The 25,852-nt window shown below is 36.5% G+C and overlaps 1 protein-coding gene across 1 annotated transcript in view; it reads right to left on the bottom strand.

Moving 5' to 3' along the window:
- Positions 1–25,375, bottom strand: part of LOC150098904 (galactosylceramide sulfotransferase-like) — a 188,048-nt gene extending 162,673 nt beyond the window's left edge. The window contains exon 1 of the mRNA XM_090404941.1: positions 25,357–25,375. The gene's annotated coding sequence lies outside the window, so the exon portion shown is untranslated. The remainder of the gene's footprint in view (positions 1–25,356) is intronic.
- Between the last annotated feature and the right edge of the window lie 477 nt (positions 25,376–25,852).

Here is a 25,852-nt window from a genome sequence, read left to right as displayed (position 1 = left end):
GATTTTTTTTTTTTTTTTTTTTTAAATTCGTAACTTGTTTGAAACTTTAGCAAATGCTGGTAGTAAGAGGTTTTATATAACATGGCATAAAGAAAAACTGACTGGCAGTACTTCTAAGGGGTATTGTGTATTACTTTCTATTTAATTTCTCGCGTGAAAAGTCAGGCACTCTGTTAATTTAAAGCAAGTGCTTGTCAGCAAGTTTAAAATTTCATTTATTGAATAGACGGACGTAGCGAGTGTTGCTCCATTTAATTTTCATTTTGATGCAACTAGGTTATGCAAATAGGTTTAATTTGATCGTTTAAAATTATTACTTATTTAAATGAGTTTATTTTTAAAAGTTGTTTTTTTTTTATTCCTAAAATGAAAAGCCTTATGGAGATGTTTTTTTTTTTTTTTAGAAAAAAAAACAAACAAACCGAATCTATCAGATTACATAAAGAAAGAAAATGCGAAACTTACATTGCTTAAAAACAAAACGAAATTATTGATAACATCAGTAGTTGGAATATTTGTTACTAGAGGTCACTGCTTTAATCCTATCTATACTGCATTTAACGAAAGCAAAAACACTGCTAATTTTGTTTCAAAACTTTTTTTTTTTCGTTTATTGTTTCTAACAACTTTACTGTTAATTAACAACGTACTAAAATGTTAAAAAAAAATTGATAAACTATCCAGGAAATAAAAAGAAAATCTGGGAATAAAATATAAAAAGAAATGAAACTAGAGAACTAGATTTTTGTTTGAAGTTTCCAATCTTCCGAGGTTCGCCTCATTATTTGTTACACTTGTATACACATCTAAGGGCAGAAAGCAATGGACATATAATAATCTAGGTGTATCTGAGCACGCGTATCACATACACGAGGATCTCGCACCAAATCACGGTGTGAAAACAATATACAGTAAAATAAGACTTGCCAAAAGCAGCTTAGAAGACGGCTACGCGCGTTTCGGCTTAACGCCAAGGGCTTCGAGCTCGCCGAGCAAACTGCGAAAGAACATCTCTTCTTCTACAGGTTATTAAGAAGTCTTTTTAGGACAAAAGTTTGCTTTTTTTTTTTCTCCTGCAGATGCAATGAGCTGCTTCCTAAGTACACATAACAAACTTATTTCTTCGAAATTGAAATAGAACTATCATTCTGGTGATCACGACACCCATTTCTGTATCCCTAAACACTTTTCGCTTTTTTTGTTTTACTGACTGCAATAAGAAAATCAGCACCATCTTTAAAATTTTTCTTGTTATTTTATTATTTTTTGTGATCCTTTTGATCAACTCACTTTGCTATTCTAATCGAAAACATGTATTCCTTATAAGGACTGGCTTAAAGGGACGAAGCAAGAATGCTTTTCATCTTCCCCGTTATCTGTAGAGGACAGTGTAGGGATAAGGTGTTATTGAGCTATTAAAGCTCTGATCATGGGATGAGGGTAACAGCAATAGCCGAGCCTCAGTTAGAACTTCATTGGCTACAGGATTGCCATCCATTACCCTCCAAGGGTATTTGGAGGGTTTTCTTATAATTCCTTATAAAATATATATAAAAGAAGAAGAAAAGTTATTCCTTATAAGGACTGGCTTAAAGGGGCGAAGCAAGAATGCTTTTCATCTACCCCGGTATCTGTCTGTAGAGGCCAGTGTAGGGAAAAGGTATTATTGAGCTATTGAAGCTCTGATCATGGCAGGAGGGTAACAGCAATAACCGAGCCTCAGTTAGAACTTCATTGGCTACAGCATTGCCATTCAATATCCTCCAAGGGTATTGGATTGAATGAATCAATCACCGTATGTGTAAGTAAAGGTGATATCTCAAAAATATCGGACGATCTCTAGGCCACTCATTCGTGGGCGAAAGACCGTCTAAATCTCAGCGTTGGTTCCACTCAGTGAAACTCGACTACCGAGTAGAACCGCTCATATTCCGAGGAAAATAATTCACCGGCAAGTACCCCTCAGCGGGCCGTGCCGGAGAACACTTTCCCCGGAGACTCAAAGTGCTCCCTTAGGGCAAAACCTAAGAGAGCGAACTCATTTACCCAGGATAACAGCAACAGCCGAACTTCAGTTAAACTTCATTGGTTCAGCATTGCCATCCGTTACCCAATATGGGCATCTCATATAAAATCAATCACCGACTATGTAAGTAAAGGTGAAATCTCAAAAATACGGACGATCTCTAGGCCACTCCATATCTCTAGGCCACTCCATAGTGGGCGAAAGACCGTCCTAATCTCAGCGTTGGTTCCACACAGTGACGGGCTCCCCGACCACTGAGCAGAACCGCTCATATTCCGAGGAAAATAATTCACCGGCAAGCACCCCTCAGCGGGCCGTGCCGGAGAACACTTTCCCCGGAGACTCAAAGTGCTCTCTTAGGGCAAAACCTAAGAGAGCGAACTCATTTACCCAGGATAACAGCAACAGCCGAACTTCAGTTAAACTTCATTGGTTCAGCATTGCCATCCGTTACCCTATATATGGGCATCTCATATAAAATCAATCACCGCATCTCACGGTCGATTAACTTACTTCAAACCTAATTCTTATAGTCCTTATAAGGACTGGCTTAAAGGGGCGAAGCAAGAATGCTTTTCATCTTCCCCGTTATCTGTAGAGGACAGTGTATGGATAAGGTGTTATTGAGCTATTAAATTAAAGCTCTGATCATGGCAGGAGGGTAACAGCAATAGCCGAGCCTCAGTTAGAACTTCATTGGCTACAGCATTGCAATCCATTAACCTCCAAGAGTATTGGATTGAATGAATCCCAAAACCCAAACCTAATTCTTTTCCTATTTAAAAAAATTAGTATTCATTTATTATTTAAATAAAATGGTTTTAGAATTTATTCTAATAAAACTATAAAGAAAATAAAAATATAGAAAGATAGTTGATTATTTTAAAAAGTATATTATAAATTATAATAATTTTTAATTAAATGTTTTAATTTAATTAGAAATTAAATGCATCTATGTGGAAAATATCTTAACAGGAAGTGATAGCACAATCAGATCAGCTAAAAACAAGAATATGGTTAAGCAGGTTTATTGGGTACACGACTCGGTAAATTTTATTTTCATTTTCACATTTCAGACAAATTTTCCCAAATTTTTGGATACTGCGGCAGGCCTGATCACTTGGAACAATCATGGTCTATCCACTAAAGGAGAAAATATTGTCATAACTGCATGCGTATGATTGTTTTTCTAGTTTAAAATAACAGTACAGTATTTGCTCCATATTGTGCTTCATTTAAAGCGCAATAAAATAAAATAAATCGAATAAAATAAATAAATACATATTTAAAGATTGCTCCAGACCTGTTTATGAAAATCTCAGCTGATATAACTATCTTGCTTCTTTTAATTCATTAGCTCTTTTTATTTAAATAAAATGGTTTATGAATATATTCTAATAAAAATTTAAATAAAATAAAAATATAGAAAGATAGTCGATTGTTTCCTGTAGTATATTATAATTTAGAGGCAATTTTAGTTGATTATTTTAATTTAACCAGCAAATTAAATACATCAATGTGATAAATATCTTAACGTGAAGTTCATATATATAAAGTTAAGTACAATTGACTTCATTATGAATAAAATAACACGAAACAGGAGCCATTAACTAAATATAAACGGTCTGGTAGCTTCAGTTTTAGGTAACACAGGTTAAAATGAGCAACGCGAAATAGCTCGATTAAGGCGTCTCCGATTAGTGCGTTATTTTTTTTTTCCCACGTACACTAAGTTCCAAATTTACCGCCAAAATTCATGTCGTCTGCTAATTACATAGCATTTTGATGAGCATATCTCGTGCCTCCTTTGCAACTGTTTTCCCTTACTTTTTCTTTTATTTTATTTTCAAGTATTTTCGCAATTTTTCATCAGTCAGCAAAAAAGTGGAAGTGTGAAAATGATTCGAAAAGTAATCTCATTAGAAGAAAAACTTTAAATAATAAATAAAAATGAACAAGACGAGTCCAGAGCAAAGATAGGACAGGAAACACAAAAATGAGTTGAATTAACTATAAGAGCAATTTTAAGCAAAGCTGCTGAATACAAAGAGAAAGGTTAGGCTACTTCAAGTTCATCATGCATGCACTCGAAATCAAAGTATTATAATGATTGAATTAGAGAGACTTCTTTCTACATGGATCGAAGATTGGAACCAAAAACGGATCCAGCTAAGCACTGACCTTATTAAATCAAAAGCCAGCCTTGAAAGAAACGGCTTTCGATGATGGAAAAGAAAAAGAATTCCACGCTAGGGCTAGGTGGTTTGAGCGTTTCAAAAAGAGAAATAGCCCGCATAATGTTCGAATCACGGGCGAAACTACGGAAAAGTAGGTGGCCGCAAACTATCCAGAGATTTGAAGAAAATTGTGGTGAAGAGGGGCTTCTGGTGACTAACAATATTTAATGTCGATGAAATCGGCCTATTTTGAAAGCGAATGCCTTCCAAGACTTTTCTGGTCAAATCAGAGAAATCTCAGCCTGGTTATAAAGTCGCAAAGTCGAATGAAATAACTGCTAGCAATACGCGAGCCGTTAGGAAGCACATTCTTCCACATTGTGCAAATGATTTTAGAGGCTTTCCAGATGAATCTAAGTTAATTAAATCTCATTCTGAGAAGTTGAGTGAATCTGACCTGCTAAATGTAGATGCACATCGGGAAGATCCTGAAGAATATGAAGAAAATTTAATCACCGACAAACCCAAAGAGATTTCACAGAAATAAATTTAAAATATTTTTCGTGCAACCGAAACTTTTAAGTAGCAATACTGAGAGACTGGCTCTTGTGAAGAGAGAAGCAGGAAAATTTGCAGAAGAATAGACAAGTCAATAGGCCCTGAGACACCCTTTTATAACTGAGACAATTCTTTTATATATAAAAAAAAAAAAAAAAAAAAAAAAAAAAAAAAAAAAAAAAAAAAAATTAAGGGTCAAAAATGAAACTTGAGGAACGAATTATACTTTTTCCCATAGGCTATTATATTAGTGGTTATTAGTGCGTTTTCGATTAATGCGCCTGTTTAAAAGAACGCATTAATCGAGGGATTGCTATACAGTATTTACTTAAAAATAATCACTCCACTTTTCATTACTAATACTAATATTTATTTATTAAAATTAAATTATTATAATTTGTTTCTTACACACCCATAATTCTTGTGGGTATAGAAAAATTAGAATTGGATTTAAAAAAAAATTCAAAACATCTTATTTTTTAATTATTTTTTAAATTCGATATTTAGTTAATAAGCAACATCAGAATGCAGCCTATTTGATAACCATTTCAGTGTTGCCTTTGTTAAATATTTGCATATGTTATCATTAACATTGCTTCCAGTGACGAATACCTCACCACTGTATTTTATTATACTGCATGCATTTAGTTGCAAACCAACAAAGAATCACAGCATACGGCACAAGTATATTCTGAAATATAATACTTAAAGTTTAGTCAATTGTGACATGAAGCTCATATAAACATAAGGACGATTTGATTCTGTATGTATGTACGTGTACGAGTGACAAGTCACATGCAGATAAAAAATGTAGAAAAAATCGTTCAATTATATTTTAAAGATTATTTAATTTCACTATAAATTTTAATAAAAATAGAATAACTTATAAAATAAAGTAGTATATAAAATACATATTATAAAACATAACAATTAAAATGTAAAACAGATACAGCTATTTTGAAATAAAAATTTTCAAAAAACTTTACCAAAATATATCTTATTGTCAATTTTAATAAATTCAATTGAAGTAAGGTTAGCGCATTGGAATAAAAATATTTCATTATCAATACTGTCAATTTTTTTTAAACTTAATAGTAATATTGTAATTTTAGAAACAGCTGCAAAAATAATTTCGAAAAATTGTAATTTTTACAAGCAACTGCAAAAACAACCTTCATATTTTTACATACATTATAGTTTTATACAAATATAAGATTTCGACTAACTTTTAAGAACGGTTGGTAAGTTAAAATTTAATTGCCTACTCGTAACTTACTACATTACTGTTTTAACAGATGGCAATGAAAATAAATTGGAACAGCGGCGAAACCTAGCGGTAGTGAGAAACAAAGATAGATTTTATATACATCATTATATTGTATGAGAGATTCGAAACGTCTCAAACACAGCTGCCTGGATTATAATATAACAATCTTTCATTTTTCTTTGAGTGCCTATTGTACAACTTCAGTGGTGATCCCAGCTCAAGATGGAAACAGTGACTCTATGATAAAGTGTGTTCCTTACAACATTCATGATTCCATAGCTGCAATCTCCAGAGAGAAGCAATACAATATCTAAAGGTGGGCAAGTAACAAACCGTCCCCATTTCGTTGTGAATTATTGATAGGTGTAATGTGCCACTTTGGGGTCGTCTAGAAGCGTCATTAATTTCTTCTTTACGTTTCCTTCTATCTCTTCTTCTTTCCCCATCTTTCTTTCTCTGTCTTTGTTGGAAGCTGACACCGAACAAGACTTGACTAAGGATTTAAAATGTTTCGGCAATTTCCCTTTCTCAATATATATATATATATATATATATATACAGTTTTTATTTCATTCTTCTTTTTATTTTTTATTATAATTATATGACCCGAACAACAAATGTTTCAAAATGCTTAAAGCTTTTCGGAACCTCCTCAATATCTTTTGAAGGAATGAGTAAAAAACTCCTTTTTGGTGTGAGGCTATTCCATTCTGGTTTAAGTTCGAGGGTACCTCGGTGAAAAAACGTAATCCAGAAACAGTGATTGAGAAAGTCCAAACTTTTGTCTTCAGTAACGAAACTGAATTAGCCAACGTTTAGTTTAGGATTAATAAGGACAAACGGTTGATATTTCTGTTTAATAATAACAGATACCACATCACTACATAGCCTTAGTGGAATGAAGTCTCAGTATCATGTCCGTTTCGAATGTTGTTGGGATTATCTTCAGAATCTGGTATACAACATCGTTTCCATACTGTGCTATTGATGCTAGCAATATCCGACACTGATTGGAATCAAAGTCGGACACTTCACTCAAGCAGATTTCTTCTTCCTTTCACATAAGCCTAGTGGCCTGTTACGGAGCTGTTTAGTTCTTCTAAGCCGTACCCGTCCCGAGGTGGGATAAACGTCCCAGATAAACTGGGGAGAAAAACCCTCAAGCAGATTTAAATTGGGTAATTTTTTTTCTTGAAACACGAAAATTCACGACGCGTTCCACATGTCAATTGCTCCGATTTCTGAGAAGTAATCATGATTACCTGTCCACTATAAGCCCCCCCCCCCCGAATGTATAGGTAACCTTCATATCTAATTAATACAGCCCCTAGAACTCGAACAGTAAGTTCACTTGCTCACTTATGTATTTACTACTCATATATCTAGTAACCATGGTTACACATGCGTATGATATTTTTCCATCCACTTTTATTCTCTCCTTGTAACAAGCAAAAAATATTGGAGGCAAACAAATTTATATTTTTAGGTGTTCGCTCCATAAAAATAATACATCGAACAACTCATTTTGATTGATTTCTTATTAGGAAAGTAAAGCGATGGGGATTTATAGAACATTAGTGTATTTTAACACCTAGTTCGGAAATGTTCTAGGTTCTAAAAGATCTGAAGATCGTGGCGTCCCCATTTCTAACTTAAGTTTTGAACGTAAAACTAAGATAAAAATCATCTTAGTTTTAATACAATTATTGTCATCTTAGAACTAAAACTTTTCATCGCAGTATTAGAACTAAGATGATTTTTATCATCTTAGTTTTAATACAATTATTGTCATCTTAGAACTAAAACTTTTCATCGCAGTATTAGAACTAAGATGATTTTTATCATCTTAGTTCTAATACTGCGATGAAAAGTTCTAATACTGCGATGAAAAGGACTGGCTTAAAGGGCGAAGCAAGAATGCTTTTCATCTTCCCCGTTATCTGTAGCAATGCTGTAGCCATGCTACAGCATATAATCACCGCATCTCACGGTCGATCTCCTTAAAGGAGCGAAGCAAGAATGATTTTCAAATTCCCCGTTGTCTGTAGAGGACAGTGTAAGCTGTTATTGAGCTATTAAAGATCTGATCATGGCAGGAAAGTAACAGCAATGGCCGAGCCTCAGTTAGAACTTCAATGGCTACAGCATTGCCCTGCAGGGGTGATAATCACCGCATCTGACGGTCGATTCCAATCTCACATCCCCGTACTCGTACCTGTCTCCTCTTAAAGTTCTTAAAAGAACTGGGCGATGGACTGAGTCCTTGACTCTTTATCCCGTCTGTGTGGATGGGGTGTTATGTTATTTGAGCTAAAAGCTCTAGTCATGGCTGGGTAAAGGCAATGGCCGGGCCCCAGTTAAAACTTCATTGGCTACAGCCATTCGTTACCTTGTGTTTAAGTAAAGGGTAAAATCTCAAAAAATCAGACGATCTCTAGGCCACTCATTCGTGGGCGAAAGACCGTCTAAATCTCCGCGTTGGTTCCACTCAGTGAAACTCGACCACCGAGCAGAACCGCTCATTCCGAAGAAAATAATTCACCGACAAGAATCCCTCAGCGGGCCGTGCCGGAGAACACTTTCCCCGGAGACTCAAATTGCTCCCTTAAGGCAAAAACCCTAAGAGAGCGAACTCTCGAAACTCAGCAGGATAACAGCAACAGCCGAACTTCAGTTAAACTTCATTGGTACAGCATTGCCATTTGTTACCCTGATTAGTAAGTAAAGGGTAAAATCTCAAAAAATCGGACGATCTCTAGGCCACTCCATAGTGGGCGAAAGACCGTCCATATCTCAGAGTTGGTTCCACTCAGTGTCGGCCGCCCCGTCCTAGCACCCCGACTACTGAGCAGAACCGCTCAAATTCCGAGGAAAATAATTCACCGACAAGAACCCCTCAGCGGGCCGTGCCGGAGAACACCTTCCCCGGAGACTCAAAGTGCTCCCTTAGGCAAAAACCCTAAGGGAGCGAACTCAAAAACTCATCACCCAGGATAACAGCAACAGCCGAACCTCAGTTAACTTCTTTGGTTCAGCATTGCCATTTGTTACCCTGATAGTCCTAAAAAGAACTCCTGAAAAGAACTCAAGTTTTGATGATCATCTCCTAACCGTCTCCTTATCCTTATAAGGACTGGCTTAAAGGGGCGAAGCAAGAATGCTTTTCATCTTCCCCGTTATCTGTAGAGGACAGTGTAGGGATAAGGTGTTATCGAGCTATTATTAAAGCTCTGATCATGGCAGGAGGGTAACAGCAATAGCCGAGCCTCAGTTAGAACTTCATTGGCTACAGCATTGCCATCCATTACCCTCCAAGGGTATGGTGGTCCTAACCGTCTCCTTTTATTACAATATATTATTTATTTATGACACATATATGTAAATAACTGGTGCATTAGTTAACTTTTAATTTTTTGTATTATAAATAAAAATTTTAATTTTATATTTTTTATATTATTCTAGTTTATTTTATAAATAATATCAATATTTATTCTGTTCTGACTAATCTTTCCCATTAACTACGATTAATCATAACGGTCAATCAAAGTTGTTTGTTACTTCATAAAACTCGCTGCATACAAATAACGAACTCTCTTAATACAGAGTTTTCTTTAGAAGTTCATCCTTCGTGTACGTTAGAATACTCCTTAAGACATTTTATGACAATGTATGTTCTTCCACGTAGCCATTTGTTTATTTGCATAGCTGTCAAGCTTGTAGGTTTTAATGGTTGAGCTGCAAACACAAGACATACGAAACCATTACCCAGGATAGGCAAATAGCAGGATGGGTAATAACACCTGTCTTGTGAGTCGTAACGTACGAGGACATCAGTGGTAGCACGTGTCATATCCGAAGTCTCACCTCTGATTGTTGTTAATCTTTGTGTCCATAAAGAAACGTGCATATGTAACCAGCTGCACACTGCGGGAGGGTTGGTGTAGGCTTAAGTTGTCACTTTTGCTTATATTCTTACTTTATATCAACCATCTGTAGAGTTAGGTGCAGTACTAGTCTAACAAGCGGCCAGAACGAGCTTGTGGAAAACGGTTCCGCTAGTCTGGCCACGGAATGATTCGTAGCCTATGTTCGACTTTTAACGTGTCGTACAGCAAAAGGCGAGCCCACGGAGCATAACTAATCCCAGTAACCATGGTAATAGCGATTCGATGCGTAACCGAGTGGCAGTTTGCAGTATTATGTGTACCATCATTATCGCCTAATGGCTGGCATCGTTTTTCTGCCCGTAATTACTTCACTCGACTGGGTGGTGGTGCTGTGTTGGCTGACTGACTGTAGGGATGTACCTTCTCTTTAGTAGATTCCACCGGGCGATGAAAATGTGGAGTGTAAAAGTAAATTTACATACATTTGGTATCACTTTATCCTCTTTTGGCAGCTATGGCTTCTCAATTAGCAGAATCAAGGTGTCTTCTAACTTTTAAGGTCTCCAGTGACTTTTCTGGCAAAGTAGTAAAGAGAAATTGGAATCTGGTTTTACTTTCTCTTCCCCCCCCTGACTTTCCCCGACAGTTAAGAGAGTAAAATCGTCAAATTTCAGAATCTAATATGGTCCTGTGATTAGGGAGTCAATAAAGTCATATCCCTGAAGCATCAGGTTCAGGCTTGATGTTACGTTCAAATAGATTTTTTTTTTTCTTAGTCTTGTATTTCCAAAAAACATCTACAAAAATATTGCTTAAAATGCTTTTGCATTTTCTGAAATAATATCTAAGCTGTGGACCCAATAACAAAGTATTTTTTATTTGATGTTGCTAGTTTCGATTGATATCCTTACATCAAACTGGTATAGCCAATAAACATGAAGAAACGTATTCAGAAAGGTAGCGAGCGACACCTTGTGTCATACAAAATACTCCATAAATACTTGAAAAAAATATTGTTCACATAGGAAAAGATTTAAACAATATATACAAATCAACACTGTAAATACTTAAATAAGGATACATTTCTGTAAATAGATGAGTAGGTGTGTTATATGATGTAGGCCGATTTTAATCGTATAGGAGAAAATAATCCATTTAATTATTTTTTTTAATTTTTAATTTAAAAAATTTTTCTTCATTTTTATAATTTCTTCTTTAATTTTTCTAAAATTATTTAAAAATTATATTAAAAACGAAACACACACATATATATCATCGCCACTAGGTGGCGATTATATGCCTATCTTTTGGTTAGAGTAGGATTTTCTAGCTGAAAAAAAAATTATATGTTGAAGAGGCAACAGTTATCAATATAACAAGAGGAATACGGATGGTTTAATAAAAAATGAAAATAAAAATAGAGACCACTTTAATTTGTTTTCTTTTATTTCTTACAGATGTTATAGATATTTAGAAAAGCAACCTGCATTAATGGAAGAATCCCTTAGTTTAATTTTGTTTATCAACGAAGTCATTCACAACGAAGGACTCATTGAGAAGATGGGCAGCCTTCTGAGGGGATGGTGCAGAACAACAGTAGAGTGGAAGTGACGGAGGCCATGAAGAGGATGAGGAATGGAAAATCGGTGGGCCGCGACAGGATTCCAGTGGAGGCATAAAAGGCACTGGGGGGGGGGGAAGAGGGAATTGATCTGTTGTGGGACCTGTTCATGAAAGTTTGCCAATAGGAAAATATACCCGAGGAATGGAGGGAGAGTACTCTTGTCCCCATCTACAAAAGTAAAGGGGATGCACAAGACTGTAAAAATTACAGAGGAATAAAGTTGATGTCCCACACAATGAAAATCCTAGAAAGGGTTCTTGATGGAAGATTGAGGAAGGAGGTGGAGATTGCAAAGGAACAATTTGGCAAGCTTCATGCCTGGCAGATCAACAACAGATGCTATCTTTGGGTTACGGCAGATGATGGAAAAGTTTCGAGATAAACAACGGGAGCTACATCTGGCATTTATTGATCTGGAGAAAGCATACGACAGAGTGCCAAGGCAAGAAGACTGGAGGTGTCTGAGGGAGAAGAAGGTTCCAGAGAAACATGTCAGGTTGGTGCTGGAGACGTACAGAAATATGAAGACAAGTGTTCGGACCTGTCTAGGACAGACAGAAAGTTTTCAAGTAACAGTTGGCTTGCATCAAGGGTCAGCATTAAGTCCGTTTGTGTTTAATATTGTGATGGAGGTGGTGACGGAGGAGGTGAGAGAAGATGCGCCTTGGACAATGTTGTATGCAGATGACATCTTGCTGTGTACAGATTCAAGAGAAGAAGCGGGAACTAAACTGGAAAGATGGAGAAAAGTACTGGAAGAGAGAGGGGTATGAGACTGAGCAGAAGTAAGACAGAGTATATGTGTTGCACAGTGGGCGGCAGCAGCCAGGAGACAGATCTGGAGCTGGAAGGAAATGTCATCAGGAAGGTGAGAGACTTTAGATATTTAGGTTCAACAGTGGAAGAAAATGGAGGAGTTGAGAAGGAAGTGGGATGCAGGATACAAGCGAGTTGGAGGAACTGGAGGGAGATGGTTGGAGTGTTATGCGATAAGAGGGTGCCGATTAATCTGAAAGGCAAAATCTATAGGACAGTAGTGAGGCCAGCTATGACGTATGCTATAGAAACTGTGGCCCTGAGGGAAAATAACATCAGCAGGATGGAAAGTAGCAGAGATGAGAATGCTTAGGTGGATGTGCGGTGTGACCAGAAAGGATCGTCTGAGAAATGACTATGTCAGGGGAACGGTGAAAGTTACGAACTTAGGAGCGAAAATACAGGAGGCAAGGTTGAATGGTTTGGTCATGTGATGAGGAGGGAGGACGAATATGTGGGAAGAAGGGTCATGCAGATGGATGTGCAAGGAAGGAGGAAGCGTGGGCCGCCAAAGAAGAGATGGGGGGAGCTGGTAGAAGAGGACTCGAGGATAAAGAACTTGGATGTGGTGACAGCCCAAGACAGGAGAATGTGGAGGAGACAGTGATCCCAATTAAGTGGGAGAAGCTGCAGAAGAAGAAGAAGAACGAAGTCATTCGTAACATATTAAAAAGTTATGCATTCTCTTTTACTGAAATTTCACGAAATGTACAGTCATTAATACAGAACAGTTTTACATCGTTCACTCATATCTAAATGCAAATCAGCGTTTAAATATGCTGTCACTAATATACATAAAAATCCTTTACCTTTAAATGAACGTTCCGATCACAAATGTTAATTCCAATACTTTTTCTTTCGATATACTATATTCAAATGAACTTTTTAAAAATAAATTTTAGTTATATAAAATACTTCGACAGAATTTTTTTTTATCTTAAACGAGAATTATAGTACAAAATGACCAATATTATAAATTGTTAATTTTGTACTATATAAATTAAAATAAACCTATAATTATGTGAACAGTCTTAAATTTTGGCTCTGTGATCATCGATATTATTATGGAAGGTATCTGATGAAACACATTTCAAATGAGAGAAAATTGTATATTTCCAAAAACTAATATTTCCTTTAATAAAAAGAAATAAATAATAATTTTCTTTAAATATATACATATAAACTTATATATATTTACTGACATTTCTAACTAAACGTGTTATAATTTTATACCTTTATAAAAATCAAATAATTTCTTTTTATATAGAACAAACGATCTATTGACGATCTATTGAATTATGATCCAGAAAGTGCAAAACAAATGTCTCCACATGATCTTGAACGCACCATGGTATGTCAGAAATGTCCACCGGGATACAAATATCCCCTACATCTACTCTTTCTTGCAGTCTTCAGCAGTAAAGTTCTTCTCGGTATCCTCTTCACATCCAAATGAATTAGTGCAACAAGCAGCCAATTATAATGAAACAGACTTCTCAAAATACAGGAGACCGAAGGCCATCCTACTTCCAAATGAAGATCTCTAAATCACACTCACTCAGGCAGAGCATTTAGCTCATAAACTTTTCCTCACACAGCAATCCTTATCAGATAGCAGGGATTAAAAAAGCATTTTGCTTCACCCTTATAGTCAGCAACGTCTTGCGTCTTGCGTGAATTATGATCACTCAGGCAGAGTGATCTTAGCTCATATACATATACTGCAGAACTTAACTCATAAACTTTTTCTCACACAACAACCTTATCAGATAGCAGGGATTATAAAAGCATTTGGTTTCACCCTTATAGTCAGCAACGTCTTGCATGAATTATGATATTTTACCATATATACAGGGTGTTCGCGATAAATTTGACAGTTTCGTAAGGAAAAAGAAAATCTTCTTTGTATCTATTAAATTTAATGAATTGACAAAAAAACATTACAGGCAGAGTTAATTACAATACTATCAACAAGATTTACTCAAAATAACCACCATTAGCATCGATCACAGCTTCAATTCTGCTTCGGAACCTCGAACAAGCTGATGCTACAGTCTCCCTGGGAAGGGCCGCAAAAACTGTTTTAATTTTATCCATTAACTGGGCTTTTGTATTACTGGAAGTGCGATTGGTGTCTTTTTCAACTGCGCCCCATACAAAATAATCCATGGGGTTAAGGTCTGGGGAGTTTGGAGGCCAAACATTTGGACTGGTGAAGTCGTAGAAATTTTCAGACAACCATTTTTGACTTTTCCCAGAGGTGTGGCAAGGGGCCGAATCCTGCTGCCATACATACGGCCTACCATTGGCTACCCTTGTTATCCAGGGCTTGACTACAGTTAGCAACTCCACGAACAAAGCCCGAATTCCAATGCCAGGGTTCTTCAACACCTGTTCCTGCAGATTTGCGAGGAATTCTGCTGTACGAACGCAATCAGATCGTCTGCTAGGGATCTTTCTTCTTGCTACATCCTCGTAGTCACCATTGCAAGTCTCTAGTTCATGCCTGATTGTTTTTACTGTATTCAGGGAGCATTGGGCAGCAGTCGTAATATCCTTATTTTGATGGCGGGCACGAATCATCATGATACAAGTTATTCTCTTCCATGATTCAGGTGGGTTCCAGCTATCCATCCTTTCTGACATCTTGTATATGAATGAAGAAGGGTCCAAACTTTTAAATGAAGAGAAGTGTGTGTTAATACATGTAACTTACGGAAAAATATAATTAATTATAAATATGTCAAATTTATCCCGAACACCCTGTATATATATATATATATATATATATATATATATATGTATGTATGTATTATTACATTGTGTACAGAGTAGAGTGAACTGATTGTTCACCTAGTTTTTGGAGTAGACCGTTTACTTATAAAATGTGCACAGGGTGTGGGATCCACATTTCACAAACTTTGTGGTGGCTATAGATGCATGCCACTTTTATGATTTAGACTCTCCACTAAATTCTAATAAATTGACAAGTATTTTAACGAATTCTTAAAACAAAATGGTACTCGATGTCTTCTGAAACTCTAACTTAGGCAAACCGAATGCCCACATAATGATTGATGTTTTTTGTCCAGGAAAAATGACAAAGTAATGCTTTAGTGCAAACCAAAATACATCCTACTATAAGTTCTCCACAGCCTCTTAAACAGAGATATATTTTGATATGAATAGGAATGGTATTTCATCGCTATACATGAGTTCTCCCACTGATCACAATGTGTGCTCTCTATCGTTTCGAATCGCGTATTGGCATCATTTTAATTGTAGATGACTTGTATGCAGCCAACGTGATCTTCTCTCACTAACTTCTTTAGTTGTGCTTTTAACGATTTCAGTCATAGTTGATTTTTTTTTAATGAATCCCACATATGGAATCATTGATGAAAGGCTCGTTGTGTAACATGATGCAAGATCTATGCATATAACTGTGGTATGTGGACAAATGGATAAGCAAAAACAAAGAACCTGTTGATGTGTTTCTTGAACATTTTCAGATAGTGGTCTGGGGAGAGGGAAAAACACCAGGAAGGAAGCTGTTCTAAAGAACAGAGATAGGCCTGACTGAGGAGAGTGAAGGAATAGTAATAAGCTCGGTGGAAAACACACGAAAACACCTGCAGAAAAGGTATAACACGGAAAAAGGAGTGCGTTTGTGAGAAAAATAATCTATTTAAGCATTTTTAAGGAAAGTTTTCATCTACCATCCCTGAGAGAGATTTAAGATTCATATAGCCATAACAACTGTACAGGAGCATCCGACGTTTCGACGGAGCTCTTTTGTTCGAAAGACAGTTCGACTCCAGTTTATGACGGGAAGACCCTTTATCAGAGTTTTTCAATCAAAGGTAAGTTAGCCGTGTGCAAGGATCCCCCCCCCACCCAGAAACTCTGGTTTTTTCGTCCTAAACGGGAAACTCCCCCGCACAACACACACACACACACACACACATATCTACAGATATTGAATGCTATTGGACAAGGAAGGAAACGGAGAACCAACTTGTTCTATAGTAATTCCTACCAAAATAGTATCACTACTCCACCAACCCCACCAGGTTGAGGAAAACACACACACACGCACACACACCATGCGTACAGAAAAGAGATCTAATCTTAAGTGGAGACTGCGGATTATCAAATAGCAGTAAAAAAAAAAAAAGGGTAATTTATGCAAAAGGGAATGAAAACACAGAAACGTGACATTGAAACGTGAGCAATCTGGAAAGAGGAAGCCATCCACCATGACACTGATCATTAATTTTAATCCACCCTCACATTTCCACTATTATAGATTTCCACTACTATAATTGAGTGCTATACTACGTATAGCACTCAATTATAGTAATTTAGCGCGTGCGTTCCTTATTTTGCACTTTGCTGTGGCTTACGTAGTTTTTCACTGTGCGTAGTATTCGAAAAATACTGGTGGGGAGGAGAAGCCGGAGGGGGTGATTATTTGCGTAACAATTGCAACGCAGTGTAGATGATATTACTAACGCCATTCATAGATACGATGCACGTACTATTAAGTTCTTTATTTTTCTTTTGGTAATTTTACATTGCACAGAAAGTTTATTAAGTGTAAATAATATGCGAATTTTAGAAGAAACAAATACGCAGTGCATTCTGCTAAGTATCTACAATCAACTGGCTACAGGTTCAAATCCCGGCATGAGCATCTATATTTGTGATTATTTCAGGTGAGAGACACATAAAATAATAAATAAACAACCTTAAAACACAAAATGATCTTTCTCTCTCACACACATATAATTCTATGTAACTTAGTGCTAGGATTTCCAACAAGAAATATTTAAAAGAAAACGAAGGAAACATTCACAGAAAGGAACATTAAATGCCTTTCATTTTCTGACAGCGTCTCTGAAATAATCCCAATCCAAGTGATTCCTTGTATGATATCAAGCGCATGCGCAAGAGGTATGATGTAGATCGAGTTTGCAAAATGTATCAAGAATACAGTCTAGAAATCGAAGAAACTTGATCAGAATCCATATGCAAATATACACTTTTTTTTTTAATTCTAAAACTTCTCGAATTAAATATAATCATATGTTAACTATTATAAATTATTTAAATGTTACCTGCTTAACATTCTACATTTTCCAAGTTAAGAATAACTACAAGAAAAAAAAATATGCCAAACTTATCTTTCTATTACTCTATGATATCTGATTGAAATAAAGTGAACAAACTGAATAGAAAGAGGAAAATTTAAACACGATCTCCAAGAGTGACTTAGCTGCAAAAAAAAAATAAAAGGACAATATTCCAAGAACATTTTTCAAGAAAATCACAGTAGAAAGGCAAAACAACATCATTACACTGATACACCAGGGAAAGGCAGATGGCATAGAGTGATACGATAGGACTCTACTTGCTATTTTTCACAAATATTTATGAGCTACAGTCAAGAGCAGAAGAGCACTGGTAGCATATTTAATAATAATAATAAAAAACACCAAAACATCTTATATACAAAAAATAACGGAAGTATTAGTGTTAATATTTTAAAATTAAATTATTTTTGATAATAAGTAAAACACCAATTATTTTCTAAGATAAAGTTAATACATAATTAAACAATCAAACGAAAACTAGGGTTATTAGGGTTACCAAGTAATCTCATAAACTTGATTATTGATTATATTTTACTCCAAATCCCAAGTAAGCAAACAGTTAAGTTTGCGCACCACCTTTTGACTGAAACGTAGTTCAAGTCTAAAGGTGGTAACATCAGGGTAACTCGTTGTAAAGGTGGGTAGAGCTCTGATCATTATTCTTAGTATTTTCCATAATGTAAAGCACATCTCACTAAGAAATGTATAACTGCAATACATTATGGGTGGGGTGGTTATTTTACTCCTAATTCCAAATGGTATCAGGTAGGAGTGGACACCCAGGGTAACAGATGGCAATGCCAATGAAGTTTTAACTGCTCGGTAACTGCCGTTAGCCAGCTATGACCATAGCTTTTAGCTCAATAATATCCCATCCACACATTTTCTTCAATCAGATGAAGGGATAAAGAGTCAAGGACTCGGTTCATCTCCCCCCCCCCCCCAAAAAAAATTACACATTTTAATTCCAGAAGTCACGAAATTTCTGTTATTGCATCGCAAATCTAGATACAAAATGACTTAAGAAATCTGGAGATTTTCAAAATATCTTTCTTCATAAATTCTAGTTCAGATAGCAATTCTTCAAAGTTAATTCCGTATGTGCTTGAATTGGAGTGTCTGGAAACACATCCGCCATATACCCTAAAAATAAGGTTTCTGGAATCCTCTTATTACGACGAATTTCATGAAGAGCAACGAAACTGGAATTAAAATCTTGTAATTCGTGAATTTTGTTGGCAACACCATTAGCATTTCAATATGTTATTGTAGAAACCTGTGTGGGGTTAGGTTTCGATTACACTGGTCTGATGAAGCTTTCCTCCGTAGAGATTAGGTTTTAACGACCAAATCACAAACCATTTTGATATCATAAATTTCATGTTGCGCTTTTACTAATTTCAACAAGAATTGGCAGCATAGGATGTTTATCGCCTCTGAGCATCTTGTGAGACCTTTATGGGATCCAGACTCTCTTTAGATCGATTATTAATTCATTGATAGATACAGATTTCACAATTCCCCTCAGAACCACTTTCAAATGTTTATGATATGGTATCATCAAATCATCTAAACGTTTTGCAAGATTAGAGTACAGTCAACAGGTCTCTGGTTGAATACCGACCCTCCCATCAGTATTTTAGCATTGAATCTAATTTGTCTACGACTGGAGGAATAAGCTCTGTAACATCATTGCCAGATGCGTTCAAGTTCAGTGGTGTCTGAGACTTTCCATTTTTTTCCTCCGAAATTCTTCATGTTCTGATGGGATATCTTGAAGAGTGGTATGTGGCTGACTGAAATGGACATAGTATAATCATTTCAGTCGATTAAAGCAGTGATGATTATTGGATCCTTGGGAGAAATGTTGATAGAATCAAGGAAAACAAACCCCACACAGGATTCTACAAACAGATTTGTGAAAAACATAAATTATTCTCTGTGCACTTAATGATTGGTAATACAACTACTACAAGAACTCTTTACTGATAGCTTATTGGAATGGAATAGCAGAGTTACAAATCAGAACAACCGAATCCCAGAGAGGAATTTGTCATCAAGAGAAACAGTTTAAGTGTGGATCCTTGAACCTCCGCATCAAGGAACAATTGGACTCCCGGATATTGTGGACATTTTTAATTTCAGAAACGTTCCATATCAGTATCAAATACAAACGGTTGAACTTAGTTCAGATCATAACCCGATTTTACTCCACTTGGGTGGTATAGACGCCCACGACAATACTGTTAGTCTTTACCAACTGGACAAAAGCTTCCTACATCTCTTTTCGATTCTATTGGTCCTGTACCGGTCATATCTTTGGAAGAGAAAATTCCGGCTTGTCATCTGTCATCTTCGTCGTTGCTTGCGCAAATTCCAATTAACTGCTGGAAGAAAGTCTAAACATTATTATGCTAAAAATAAAAACCCACGTCGTTATCAAAACAGTGCCTCAAGATAGCTAAGAGCTTAATAAGGCCACGAACTTGGTTCAATACGTCCTTAAAGATTTCCTTGACCAACAATGAGAAAACAAGCTTCCATCCCTGAAACCAGATGACCGTTCTTTATGGGAAAGTTTTAAATCCCTCCGTAGGACTTGTAATTACATCCCGCCAATACATGGCGAGCAGGGTATTGTCTATCGTGATGGAGACAAAGCTTAAGCCTTTGTTAATAATCTTGAACTACAGTGTAGCCCAAACTACACGTTTGCGGATTTGTCATTTATTAGGTTGTTTTGATTTTTCAAAGAATTTAATGTTAATCTTTAAAAATTAAATTATTTTGGATAATAAGGAAAACACCAAATATTTTCTAAGATAAAGTTAATTCATAATTAAACAACCAAATGTGAAACTCGACCGTGAGATGCGGTGATTGATTCATTCAATCCAATACCCTTGGGGGTAATGGATGGCAATGCTGTAGCCAATGAAGTTCTAACTGAGGCTCGGATATTGCTGTTACCCCCTGCCATGATCAGAGCTTTAATAGCTCAATAACACCTTATCCCTACACTGTCCACTACAGATAACGGGGAATATGAAAAGCATTCTTGCTTCGCCCCTTTAAGCCAGTCCTTATAAGGACTAAGGAAACTGCATTAATATTGGTTGACCGTGAGATGCGGTGATTAATACCCTTTGAGGGTAATGGATGACAATGCTGTAGCCAATGAAGTTGTAACTGAGGATCGGCTATTGCTGTTACCCTCCTGCCATGATCAGAGCTTTAATTGCTCAATAACACCTTATCCCTACGCTGTCCTCTACAGATAATGTGGAAGATGAAAAGCATTCTTGCTTCGCCCCATTAAGCCAGTCCTTATAAGGACTCTGCAAATTGAGTGATCAAAGTCATTTTTAGGATTTCCAGGGTAATGGATGGCAATGCTGCAGCCAATGAAGTTTTAACTGAGGCTCGGCTATTGCCGTTACCCAGCCATGACTAGAGCTTTTAGCTCAATAACACCCCATCCACACAGATTTTCTTCATTCAGATGACGGGATAAAGAGTCAAGGACTCAGTCCATCTCACAGTTCTTTTAAGAACTCTGCAAATTGGAGGAGGATGGATGATAAATCGACCGTTAGATGTGGTGATTAATACCCTTGGAGGGTAATGGATGGCAATGCTGTAACCAATGAAGTTCTAGCTGAGGCTCGGCTATTGCTGTTACCCTCCTGCCATGATCAGAGCTTAGCTCAATAACTCTGCAAATTGAATTTATAAAGTCATCGCAAATATAGGATTGATTAGCAGAATACCCAAAGAGTAAAAAAAAAACGAATCATTTTCAGATCGGAGCTGGGTTTCTTTTCATGTTTTACTAATTCATGTGCACCGTTTAGATTTTAGCAAACAAGATAAAATATTTGTACGTAAAAACATTACTGGTACAGGAATAAGATGAGATGGCTCTATTTAAAAGGTATTTTTATCTTCGCAGCTAAATCAAGAATTTAGAAAATTTTTCATTAAGGTGCTCTCTTGCATGTTTTGACCATTTAGCTTTTTTTTTTTTAATCTGTAAAAATAATAGTTTGGATACATGGATACTTCTTACCGCATTGTTATGTGCAACTTCGAGGACTTAGACAAAGGAACCTAGTCACAGCTCTGGTACATATACATAGGTTGCCTTATAATATATTCAACGAGAGAACTAATTAGTGTTGGCTAGTAGTTGCTCAATCAAGTAATAATGCAGTCCTTTATATTTGCATATAGTAGTACATTCACCAGCATTTATAATGGATACCAGAATGTTTCCCTATAATAAGTAAACCCGAGTCAACAGAGGTGCTCGATTACTAGCAGAAGCAATAGAACAACCGAAATATGGCCGCTAATGTTATATCTATGGTTTTCTTTACCGAAATTATAAATTAAATGCATAGGTTACTTTTCTCAAAAATATAATTAGTGGTTACTCTATCAAATTACGTAATGAGCTTGATGGAAAACAGAGTAATGTTGAAACAAATCTTTCTGGTGATTTGCCTCTCAAACTGTTCCACTGATGAACTTACAAAATGTCACTCAGAATATAATCAAGACAAGATAAGCACCAAAATAAGTAATCCTATTCATATTTTAAGTAACCTCACGGCAAAAGTACGTTGACGCTTGACATTTCTGTATATAAGGAGCTTAAATATCCACTTGGGAAGTGCGACATCTTAAAACATTGGATCTTGTTATTTTGAGAGACAACAAGGTGATGCTACTTATCTCCATCTCTTTCAGACATGTTGGTTTAGTAATGAGTTTATATATGAGATCGTAATAATAATTTTACTAGCGTAAAGTAATACTGCCTTATTAATTTTATCTTATTTTGTGTCCAAAAATTTCCCACCTGACATATTCACGAAATGCAGTGCAACAGATCCTTAAAATTCAATGTTCAATAAATTTGTGCTAATATTTTTATAATAGTCTCACTGATGTAATGTTTGTTTATGTACGTTACTATAATATAGGAAGGTTTACTTATTATAGTTAATAAAGTAGGATAAGATAATTCGAGAAACCTAGAGACCTATATAGGACTTTTTCAAACCACCTCAGGCTCCAATTAAACATGGTGGTGGTCTCAAACTGGACGGCGAAAATCACTTTCTACCTTTCATAATTCATCCATGTTGTAGTAAGATTCGAATGACGTGACAGTTTCTGATATCGCTAATATTAACATTAACAGATTATTATAGTCCTTATAAGGACTGGCTTAAAGGGCGAAGCAAGAATGTTTTTCATCTTCCCTGTAGAGGACAGTGTAGGGATAAAGTTATTGAGCTATGAGCTATGATCATGGCAGGAGAGTAACAGCAATAGCCGAGCCTCAGTGAGAACTTCATTGGCTACAGCATTCCCATATGTTAAGGTAAAGCCGTCTCTAAAAATTCGGACGATCCCTAGGCCACTCAATCGTGGGCGATAGACCGTCCATCTCAGCGTTGGCTCCACTCAGTGATGGTCTTCCACCCACACACCACCACCACCGAGCAGAACCGCTCATATTCCGAAGAAAAGCATTCATCGACAAAGCCCCTCAGCGGGCCGTGCCGGAGAACACTTTCCCGGGAGACTCAAATTGCTCCCTTAAGGCAAAAACCTTAAGAGAGCGAACTCAAACTCTCGAATCTCTGCGCCCCATGGGGTAACAGCAACAGCCGAGCCTCAGTTAAACTTCATTGGTACAGCATTGCCATCCATTACCCTCCAAGGGTATTAATCACCCAGCCTTAACAGATTATTAAAGTTCTTAAAAGAACTGGGCGATGGACTGAATCCTTGACTCTTTATCTCGTCATCTGAATGAAGAGAATCTGTGTGGATGGGGTGTTATCTAGCTAAAAGCTCCAGTCATGGCTGGGTAACGGGCAATAGCCGAGCCTCAGTTAAAATTTCATTAGCTACAGCATTTGCATTCGTTACCCTGAAAGTCCTAAAAAGGACTTTTTTTTTCTCACTACGCCACCTTAACAGATTACTTTTTTTTTTAAATAGTCCTTATAAGGACTGGCTTAAAGGGGCGAAGCAAGAATGCTTTTCATCTTCCCCGTTATCTGTAGAGGACAGTGTAAGGATAAGGTGTTATTGAGCTATTAAAGCTCTGATCATGGCAGGAGGGTAACAGCAATAGCCGAGCCTCAGTTAGAACTTCATTGGCTGCAGCCTTACCCTGCAAGAGTAATTCACTCAACCTCCAACAGGTTACTTTGCCACTAGAGATTATTTTATTTAAAAATATATGATAATAATTTTCATCTTCCCCGTTATCTATAGAGGACAGTGTAAGGATAAGGTGTTATTGAGCTATTAAAGCTCTGATCATGGCAGGAGGTGTAACAGCAATAGCCGAGCCTCAGTTAGAACTTCATTGGCTGCAGCCTTACCCTGCAAGAGTAATTCACTCAACCTCCAACAGGTTACTTTGCCACTAGAGATTATTTTATTTAAAAATATATGATAATAATTTTGCTGTTTTTATTAAATTATATATTTTAAATTATTTCTGAAGTATATTTCAGATATATTTAAACATTTTAATTTCTGATTAAACTTACAAAAATAATAATTTGCGAGTAAGTTTTATTTCGTTAAACATCTTTAGTATACATTCCGAAGATTGATATATATGTCCAAAAAGATATTTAGATAAATAGCTAATACAATGCATTTAACTCAAAACCGTGATCGAAAAGTTTGTTGTCGTGATTTCTACATCATAGTTTATTTCGCTTTGCTTTCACTGAGTTATGGAAACCCAGAATAAATCGAGTGTTGAAACCATAACCCACTCAACCGACTTGCAGTTTGGTCGAGTGGGTTATGGTTTAGTCGAAGTATAGAAAAGACTTCAAAGTTGGTGAGAATGGGAATTAAAAGGCCGATTCTTTTGAGACCTGGTTACAGATATGAGTATTGCAGAAGAATTCGCTGCTTCGATGCTGCAGGGTAACCGGGAGTGCTATGAGCGAACGTTTCGAAGCAGTCCAAGTCAAGAGGAGGGCTGTCAGACCACGTCATGTTGCCGATCGATACAGCCACGCGGCGTCAAGCCGGCTGTCATTACCCGCACAATGCAGAACCTCCGATTCAGAGGAGGGGGGGGTAGATGTTGAGCCCTGGCCTTTGTCGACTAATTGATTCTTTCAGGATGAATCACGGTCGCGCGCGCATTTCCAGACGCTGCCACTACTGCTGTTGCGAAGCAAATTCGGAGTGTCAGTTTCTGATGTGTTTGTTGGTTAAACATGACCACCGCTCAAACTGTCGACACTCACGCCTGTCACTATTGGTTGTTTATTAAATTTCATTTGCAGAAAATGAAAACGTGATCGGCTAACAGGTACCGCAATACGCCATAGCCCTCAAGGAAAGGCCCCCTTTTAGGGTAGAGACCTTTTATTAGCACCTTACTGGTATAATACTGCACATCTGTGCGTTTTCTATCACGCTTCTGGTTGTTGCACCGATAGCAACGAAGCTATAGCTGGCCAAAGAGCGCCCTCTTCTGGTAGAGCTGAGAAATCTATTAACTATCTCACATTCAAAATCAAAATGATTATCAACCATCAGCTAATTGGCAAATGCTTCAAACTCTGATTTGAAAATGAAAAAAATATTTTCTTTAAAAATCTCGAAATTATTACTTGTTTCAATAGGATTTATAGTAATAATTACAATTTATTCAAAATAAGATAAAAATTAAAAAATAGCAATGGATAACTAACAAGCTTTACTTCAAAAATTCTATATACAATGTAACATGTTTTTATTATATTGTATATATCAAAATCAAGTATTTTTTATAATAGCATCTCCACTTACCTTCTGTTACTTAATTCTTTAGTTTTCTTTTATGTTAAACTTTATCGAGGTCGTAATTTGAATTCACGATTTCTTTTTCTCAAAAATATATTTACCACTTCCCTCAGGCATGTCTGCTTGCTGTTAGAGTAATTTTAACTTGTAAATTATTCACATTTGGACAAGAGTCAACACAAGCAAAGACGCCATCTAGTGGAGCGATGCGAAAGTATCGGTTAGTCGAAATTTTAGATTAGATTACATTCCAATTCCCCTTTCTCTTCACTTCAAGTTAAGTTATGATAATAATAATAAAGGAGAACTTTAAAAATTCTTTATTAAAGGAAGCGCGGATTTCATTTTGGAATCGCCTAAACTTTATCGATATCTCCAGTCTAATTTAAATCATACGACTAATTTGCGTATATCCTATGCAAACGATCACCCCCCCCCCCCACTCCATGATTTGTTCATCTACGAATGCAAAATAAAAGCGTTATTTTACACTTCAAAATAG

This window comes from Typopeltis vanoorti, chromosome 15 (assembly GCF_054136105.1).
Source record: "Typopeltis vanoorti isolate ZY-2024b chromosome 15, IOZ_Tvanoo_1.0, whole genome shotgun sequence".
NCBI lineage: Eukaryota > Metazoa > Arthropoda > Arachnida > Uropygi > Thelyphonidae > Typopeltis > Typopeltis vanoorti.
This window is presented reverse-complemented; position numbering and strand designations above follow the sequence as displayed.